Consider the following 9,799-nt stretch of genomic DNA (forward strand, 5'->3'; position numbering starts at 1 on the left):
TGGAACATTCATATCTCAAACAAAATACTGTAGAGAAATTCTTAGGATATTTGGAATGGATAGCTGCAAGGAAGCTAGTACACCCATGGGTACCTCATGTTATTTAGATAANGATGAAACTGGAAAAGGAGTGAATGAAACCATATTTAGAGGCATGATAGGATCTTTGCTATACTTAACTGCTAGTAGACCAGATATTATGCAGAGTGTTTGTGTATGTGCCAGATACCAAGCCAATCCTAAAGAGTCACATTTGACTGCAGTTAAGAGAATTCTTAAATATCTTAAAGGAACTACTTCATTTGGACTTTGGTATCCCTCTGATGCTTCACCTAGCTTAATAGGATACTCTGATGCAGATTATGGTGGATGTAAAATTGATAGAAAAAGTACTAGTGGAACATGTCATTTCTTAGGATGTTCTTTAGTTTCATGCCACTCAAAGAAACAAGCATGTGTAGCTTTGTCTACCACTGAAGCTGAATATATTGCAGCTGGAAACTGTTGTGCCCAAATTTTGTGGATGAAACAACAACTGGAAGACTTTGACATCTTCCTTGACAATATTCCTCTAAAATGTGATAATACCAGTGCGATAAATTTGACCAAAAACCCTATAATGCACTCAAGAACTAAGCATATAGAAATTAGGCACCATTTTCTAAGGGGCCATATTCAAAAGGGGGATTGTCAAATTGAATATGTTGATACTTTACATCAATTAGCTGATATTTTCACCAAGGCTCTACCTAAAGATAGATTCTTTGAGCTTAGAAGAGAGTTAGGAGTGTTAGACATGTCTTAAAATCCTAATCTATGCAAATTTTTGCATTTTTCGTAAACTTAACACTTCATAATCGATTATCACTAAGTTATAATCGATTATTCATACATAAACTTCAATTCTGGAAAATTTTGAGCAGATAATCGATTATCATCAGGCATAATCGATTATCATGCAATTCTGGGCAGTGATTGTTGAGCTGATAATCGATTATCACGAGTCATAATCGATTATCGCGTTAACAGTTTCAAAAATAGAGTCGTTGGAACATCCCATAACGACTATAAACGGCCATAAACGACTAGTTTTTCCATTTTTCTTATAAATAGCCCCCCCCCCATAATCGATTATTAGACAGTCCTTTGCAACCAAATACTGCTAAAATCAAATCCAGAGCTCAAAATCTCTTCATTTCTCTTCCACTTCGTAAACTTTCATCTTCCAAATCTTTCTCCATGGCTGAACCAAGAAGGCATCGTCGCAAGACTGCTGGAGCCACTTCCTCTTCTCAATCACGTCTCGCAAATATAGATGGATGGATTTCAGACCAAGGGAAACATGCAGACTTTGTTAACTCTTGGCAAGAAAGGAAAATCATGGCGGTAAAGTATATCCGTCTTGACTTTTTCCGCTTCTATGGCTTTCAATTTCCAAACATTTTTGCTGAGCAGGGGTTAACACATCTAGTAGAACAAAAAGGAAGTATTTATCCCGATCTCATAAGAGTCTTCTACTTCAACTTGCGATATCGAGATGGGATAATATCCACCAAAGTCAAAGGCGTACGCATCATTTTAGATGATGACGTTTGGACAAATGTTGCTCAACTTCCCATCTGGGATGATGCTGTCAAAGTCCATTTAGGACTTGAAGATTTTAACAGGATGCTAACTTTCCAATCTTTTCTGCGTCATCCTGAGAGGCAAACAAATAGAAGGCAAGTACTGGTTGGAGGTTTCAAGGTTGAAGAAAGGATGATCCACTACTTGATTGTTTGGATTCTATGTCCTAGAGCAACCAACCATGCTCAATGCTTTGAGCAGGATTTACTTCTCTTGTATGGGATTCTAAATCACATACACATCGACTGACTTGCTCTCATTGCTGACACAATGGTGAAAGCCAAGAAATCCCATTGATATCAATTTCCTTATGCTCTTCTTATCTCTAGGATTTTAGAATATAAAGGTGTACCTGTTGAAGGAGAACTCGTTCAANCTATTGAAGTTGTGGGATCAAAAATTGGAGATACTACCTTTCGTCAGATGNGATTCATTACCAGAGGAAGAGTCCTTATTCACAAAGATGATGACCATCCTGATGATGATGAAGATGACGACATGGACACTCATATGGCTGACCCAGTGAGTGTTGTAGCTCCATCTGAAGCTGGACCTTCCACCATACCGTCCTCTTCCTCAACTTCTATGGAAGAACTTTTTGCAAGATTATCCAAACAATTGGAGGATATGAGTCTCGCACAGAAGACACATTTTGATGAAGTACATGAGTGGCAGCAATCTCTTGATGAATACTTAGTTGATCAATTTCTTGAGATTGATGTTCGACTACATAACATTGAGGATCATCTAAATATCCCACCTACTGAACGATCCCCTAGTCCTGAATTCTAGTTTTTTTTAGGACCCTAAGTTTGATTGCTCTCTTTATGATTTTTTTGTCTTTAACCTTCATGTAATTTCTTTCTGTTCTTAATATAATGAGCATGTATGTTAAATTTTGTGCATATACTTCATTTTCTGAGGGGGAGCTCATATTAAGGGGGAGATTCTTACATTATTCTTTTTGCTTATGATAAAAAAGGGGGAGAAGAAAATATTAAGTGAGAATTAAGGGGAGAAATATTTTTAATTGTACAGGTACTGCTAACTCTGTGGCTGCTTTTTTCAGTTTGTATGTGTTGCAGGTAAATCTGAGTTGCTTTTAAAAAGAGAATTTTTTATCATCATGAAAAAGGGGGAGATTGTTACCAATAAGGAAGTATTGGTAAAACCTGAAGATAAGTTTTGATGATGCTGCAACTTGTAGTTTTTGAATGTAATAGGAAAATACTTAAAAAGCAACTTGTAGATTTTGAATGTAGAAGGAAAATGATAAACATTGTAATTTTTACTGGTATAATCGATTATGGTTAAGCTATAATNAGATGCTTTTGAACTAAAATAATCGATTATCATGAAGCAATAATCGATTATCACAAGTCATACTTGAATAATCGATTATCACTTCATATAATCGATTATCACTTTTTGAAAACTCTGTAACGAACTTAAATAATCGATTATCACTTACAATAATCAATTATTCATGGCAGTTGGGAGCTGACCTTTGGCATTCAGTGAGCTTGGCTATATATTTGAACTTTGAGAATTCAGAAAATAACTTTTTGTGAACTGAGAAAGCTTAGAACACTGTGTGTCAGAGGAACGTTCTTAGAGAGCTTTTTGTTCATTGTTCCCTTGCTTGGTCTTGTGAAAGGAGAGGCTCGCGTATCGTGTGTCGATAGTCGGAGCAGACTCCCTTCAAGTTAGCAAGGAACTATGCCTGGTCTTGTGAAAGGAGAAGCTCGCGAATCGTTGGTCGATTGCCGCAGCGGTTCTCTTCAAGTTGGTAGAGTGGTTCTTTTTGTTCTATTTCTGTTCATTTGATTGTAATCTGTTAAACCAATTTTAGTAGAACTGTTAATCACTATTTGTAGTGATTAACAACTGGACGTAGATTCTGTTGAATCGAACTAGTATAAAAATATCTGTGTGATTTTTCTACTCCCTACACTTATTTTATTTAACGCACATCAACTGTTTGGTTAATTTTCTGAAAGAAAATTACTTTTCTAAAAAAGGCAAAAATAGTTTCAACTGTGACCTAATACGCTTTACGCTCTCTGTGTTTTAATTCCGCTACATTACACTCTTCGAAAATTACCCCCTATGATACCATCAAAATAAACGAAGTCGACTGGAAATATAGAGTGCGGAGATAGAGAAAATCAAACACTAGTTTTGAGACTGGTTCGGCCAACATTGCCTACATCCAGTGTCCTTCCAACCCAGGAAGCAAATGCACTATAATTGTTGTAGTTTTTACAAAAAGAATTTTTAGAAGCACCACGCAAAAACATAAATCTGCTCTCTAACCCAAAACCAAATTATAGCAACACAACAAGACCAGAATTGCAGCAAGAATCCCCTCTTCTGCAATCTGAACCCACGTTGAACAATCCTCAACGTGTAACCATCACTCTTCGTAGGATGTCAAGCCTATCATAGTAGACTTCACAGGTTGCCAAGCCTATCACGGCAGACTTCATAGATTGCCAAGCCTTCAATCAACACAGTAGTCTTCACAGGATGCCAAACCTTCAAAGATCAATCAAGAAGCACCTTCCTCATGCCGATTATGATCAATCAGTCAGAGTAATTGACTTCTCTGTTTGAATCTCTCTCAAGAAAGATCACCACCGTCTTCTTGGAGAATTCTTGGAGCTGTTAAAACAGAGAATTCAATCTGAAATAGGAAAATGAAAATGTCAAATTCATAAAAGACTCAGAACAACTCGTGTTCTGTCTATTTATAGTTTTTTGTTACAATAGATTGCTTCTCAGTCGAATAGCCTACTAATACAGTCGGTTGTATTAAAACAGTTATAACAGACAGTCAACACATAGGCTCTCAGTCAACAGAAATCAACACACATTTATTACAGTTGACCAAGTCATCAATGCTTAACTAACTTTTGAAAAATATAGCCGTTGGAGCGTGTAAGCATAACAAAATTCCAAACAGATCATTCACACAGTGGAATATGCAATATACAATGTCGACTGACACATATAAAAACACTTTGAAATTCTTTTCAACTCAAAATCTCACATAGCATCGGTTCACAAAATCTGTACAAAGATTTTAGCATAGTCGAATCCATTATAGGTGTATTCGACTGGACTAGAACTTTGTCACAAGAACTATAAGTTCATAAAGGTGCTCGTGATCTTTTACTTCCAGAAATGTGCTGTAATCAAAAGACATTTTATTTCACATTTCAATACAAGCATGTTCCACAAATATATCACACAATCAATCATAGGAACATACATCATAGTACATCAAAACATGTTCAGCAGATATAACAGTTTATCAGAATACAAACATGTAATGCAACAACATGTGTCCTATTATTAAGCATTGTGTTGTCATCATCGAAACTAGTTAGATATAGAGTTTGTGTTGTCAACAATATCAACAATCTCCCCTTTTTTGGACGATGCACAACCATGATTAATAACTCAACCATGTTTGTACAATACAACACATGACAGAGTAATAGCATATATCAGAAACAATTCAATCAGTTCAATTACTTTGCATATTTAGCAAAAATATCAAGCAAATAGAGTATGAGACAAATATTTTCCCCCTTTCAAAAAGCATATAAACTTGTTCTCATACACTCATATAAATCTCTCCCCCTTTGTGCATTAACAAAAAAGGAATGCTTCAGATATTTATGCAGATTTGAAAAGCACAGAGATGCATCAGAAAAATATGCAATTTTTAAAGTACAAAGATGCTCTCAAAATCACAAGTTCATCACAAAACATAGTATAAACTCCCCCTGAAATGTAGGTGTGTGATGAAACAATGAGTTCAACAGTGATACTCCCCCTGTCATTATACATGAATTTCAAAATCAATTTAAGTGCATAATACAAAATATCACAGATTTATCAACAGTTTAAGCACAAATTTGTATCATAGTCAGAGTATCAAACCACATATATATGCAATGATACAAACATCAACAATCTCAAAATATTATATCAATTCAGCTATTGAACAGATAAAAACAAAGATAATAGCAGATTAATCATGATTTAAGCAAACACTAAGGATAGAATCAAATTCCAGAAATGGAATTGTAAACCCATTTAAACGCAGACAAATGCTTTAAACCATCAGTCGAATGCATTGCTTTTGCAAATGTTGAAATCCAATTGTAGATGTCCAAAGCAATGTCCTTCCTGCAAAACCTTTCAATATCCTTTTCTAGATCAAGCATAATGGTTAAGCAAGAATTAAATAAATATTAAATCAGAAGTCAATATGTAAAGATGCATGACAAATTAAGCATAGTTGACTTCAAACAGAGCATCGTCGAATCAATCACACAGAATATTTGATATCATTCAAACAGATTAAGTAATTGGATTGATTCAAAATGACTAATTTTATTCCCTTGAACAAAAAGATATTAAAATGGTGAGATAGAAATAAGGAAATCAAAACAAATGATAGACTCAAAGGATATGGCATACTAAGCCATATACAAAAGAAAATTCTAGACAAGTCAATTTTTCTTTTTCTTTTTTTTGTTTACAAAGTCACCAAGTATCATGTTACTATCATTAGAATCACTGTCTACTTCATCAGTTTTCCTACTTTCATCAGCAGTTTTAGAATCATCTAGGTGTTCTTCATGACTTTGTGTTGCTTTCTACTCTTTCAAAATTTTTATCACCATTTTCATTACATTCAGCAAGATTCTCTCGAACTCAGATTTTGCTCTATAGTTACTGTTAAGAATAGACTCCAGCTCGTTTTCTTCATTTGAAGTTTCATTTTTGTATGTCCACCCTTCATCAGTCTTAATCATTTGCATAAGATTCAATGTAGTCTTGGCAATCATGCTTGTTCTGGAGCAAGGTTTGCTTGACTCACGACATAGTCTACTCCATAGCTAACAAGAACCTTTGATATAAAAGCACAATATGGCAGTTTTGCAGCTTCTAGTTTCGTAACCTTTATCATGTTGTCGGATATGGCAGCCGACCAATTTACTTGAATGTTTTCCTTTAATGCTTTCAATAAAAGCAAATCCTCAATAGTAGCCTATGCATGATTTCCACCTCTTGGCATCAGAATCCATGAGTTGACTAGTATAGCAAGTCGATCATCCACTTTCATTCCTCCTGTTTTATAGCTGGAATAATCTTTGACTTCATCCAGATTTCTCAAAGTGTTTAGATACTCAGTAAACTTGTGAAATCCTTTAATTCCCAAGTGGCAATTTTCACCTTCGGACTTTAGTCCAGCAAGTTTTGTCCAGACGTCTTCAGTAAGTTTTACATCCACTCCCTTGACCCTAGAGCACAATATGCCATCTTCAATCTTGAGGTTGCAGTAGAAAACTTTAACAAGATTAGGATACCAAGGTTCAGACATTTGTACAAATTTTCTCAACCCTTGTCGTTTAATCCATCTTTGAAATTCGAAACCTTCTTCTCTGAAGAATTTCACTTTTAAAAATCTGTGAGGTATTAGACTTCTCATCTTCCAGCAGTCCAAAAACTTGGCTTGTATTTCATCATCACTTATCCAACCATTGAGTTCTGGAACTTGTCGAGGTTGTTTCTGCCCAATTGTCTTGATACGTCTTTTTATTGCAGAACTTGAATCCATTTGATATGTAGAGAGTGCAAAACAGACAGAGACTTTTGAAGAAGATGGTGACAATGATACAATTCCAATGGTACTTGAGAATTTAATCTGATATGTGAATTAGTATTTTGGAGGGAATCCGTAATTTTCATTTTCGCACGAAAATGAAATTTTAAATATCAGATTAATTAGAATTTTTCAGCATATAGTTGAATGTATTAATATGAAAGTCGACTATGAATTATGAAAATCATTTTCAATCAATTCAATCAATCAAACAGTTAAGCACACAACACAAACAATCATACAACAACAATCAATCATTATGTGCATGATGCAGCAGATAGATACAGATTTACCAGTTATAGACACTCAAGGTTTTTGATGTATTCCATAATTGATTCATCCTTGAGATCAATTTTGCATCAGCTGTATATCCTGCAAAACAATTAAGTTTTGGTTACTGGTACCCATTTGAGTTTGGGTCCTTGATTGTTAGTCCTTACATGTTCCTTTGGTATCCAAACACATAATCCTTTAGGAACAACAACATTTCTATAATAACAATTTCTAAGAGTATGACCAATACAATTGCAATAAAAGCATGCATTTCTAACAAGTTTATTCAAAATAGTGAATTTCCTACCATTGGTTCGGTTAGATTGAGCTTTGTAACCAATTCCATTCCTATTTGAAATTTTGCTGGATGAATTTAATACAACATCTAAGTTGTCTCTACATTGAGTAAACTTAGCTAGCATGCTAGTCAAGTAATTTATCTTTTCAATGTGAGTAGGACAATTTTCACAAGCCTTTTCTACTGTAAAATTTTAATTTCAACATTCCTAGCAGATAACAAAGCTTCATTCAATTCTTTTTCTAATTTCTCATTTTCTGCAACAAGGTTATTAATTCTATATTCATAATCTCTTTTCTCAGAGTTCATTCGATTAACCTTGTATTCCAGTCGCATTGCTTCAGCATGCAGTTCTCTGAATGTCTCAATCAGCTGCTGATATTTCTCCTCTATAGGCAGCTTCTCAAATTCATCATCACTGTCACACTTAATCCTTGCAGTTCCAGCCATGTGACATATGTTGGATTTCTCCTCTTGATCAGAATCTTCATCACTTGAATTCTCAGAATCTGAGTTCTCCCAAACAATGTAGGCTCCTTTCCTTTTCATATTTCTGCCTTGAGGGAATCTTTTCTTTCCTTTGTGCTTCGGTTGTAATTCAGGATAGTCAGGCTTGATGAGACCTTCTTTTCCACATTCATAGCAATGGACAACATTTGTGCTGAAGCTCTTCTTCTTGCTTTGACCTGCATGGTTAGACAGTTGACTATCATTTTGCATAAGTCGACTAAACTTTCTTACCATCAAGGTCATCAGTTCTTTGTCATCCAAGTTTGTTTCTGTATTGTTCTTGATTGCAGCTTTCAGAGCAATGAACTTCTTTTCTTCAATCTCTTCTTCATCCTTCAGTCTACCAAGTTCTAACTCATGTTCCCCTAACTTGCCAAACAAGGTAGCCATATTCATAGTTGTAAGATCTTTGGACCCAGAGATTGTAGTGATTTTTTTGTTGCCAATTCCTATTCAGACTTTTCAAAATCTTGATATTGATTTCCTCCTTGTCAAACACTTTGCCAACAACCATCAGGGGATTTACAATGTGAGTGAATTGTTTCTAGACATCATAGATGTTTTCATCAGCCTTCATTTTGAACAATTCATACTCTTGTATCAACAAATTCTTTCTGGCTCTCTTGACTTCATTCGTGCCTTCAAGTGTTACCTCTAGAACATCCCACATTTTCTTTCCAGATTTGCATTGAGATATCCTAAAAAATTCATCAACTATCAGTGCAGAGGCAATAATATTTCTAGCTTTAACATCATACTGAGCTTTTCTATTTTCATCAGCAGTCCACTCAGTAAAAGGTTTTAAAACAGTTTCATTGTCAACAGTTTTTGTAGGCACATATGGACCATTCAAAGTGGCATCCAAAATTCCTTTATCTTGCGATTTAAGAAAGATTTGCATGCGAATTTTCCAAAAAGGGTAATTTTCACCAGCAAACAGAGGTGGTTTGTTTGTTGAAGCACCTTCACCTAAAGTTTGAAAATAGGAAGTCATCCCCAGGTTTTATAGTCAAATAGAATAAAAACAGATTCGACTAAATTTTCAAATATCTTATGAAAACCAACTCTGGTGCCAATTGTTGAGAAACAGGTAGGCTTCGTTTTACACCAAGAAGGGGGGTGAATTGGTGTTTATTCAAAAACAAAGTCTTTTTGCAATCTTTATACAAAAGTGCAAAGGTTTTTATCTTTCTTGAAATGCAACTAATGAAAATTTTAATGCAGCGGAAAAACGCAGTTGACTGTGATAACTGTTAAAAAACAGTTATTTTCATATGTCAATTGAGACCAAATTACACCCTTTAAGACTTAGAACGAGTTTAGAATCAAGTAAAACTCAATAAATGAGTCAGTCGAGAGTCAAAAGTTGTTTTTAGCGATATTATGCTTGTTTTGCATTGTGTTGTAGT

Source organism: Vigna radiata, unplaced genomic scaffold (assembly GCF_000741045.1).
Source record: "Vigna radiata var. radiata cultivar VC1973A unplaced genomic scaffold, Vradiata_ver6 scaffold_149, whole genome shotgun sequence".
Lineage (NCBI taxonomy): Eukaryota > Viridiplantae > Streptophyta > Magnoliopsida > Fabales > Fabaceae > Vigna > Vigna radiata.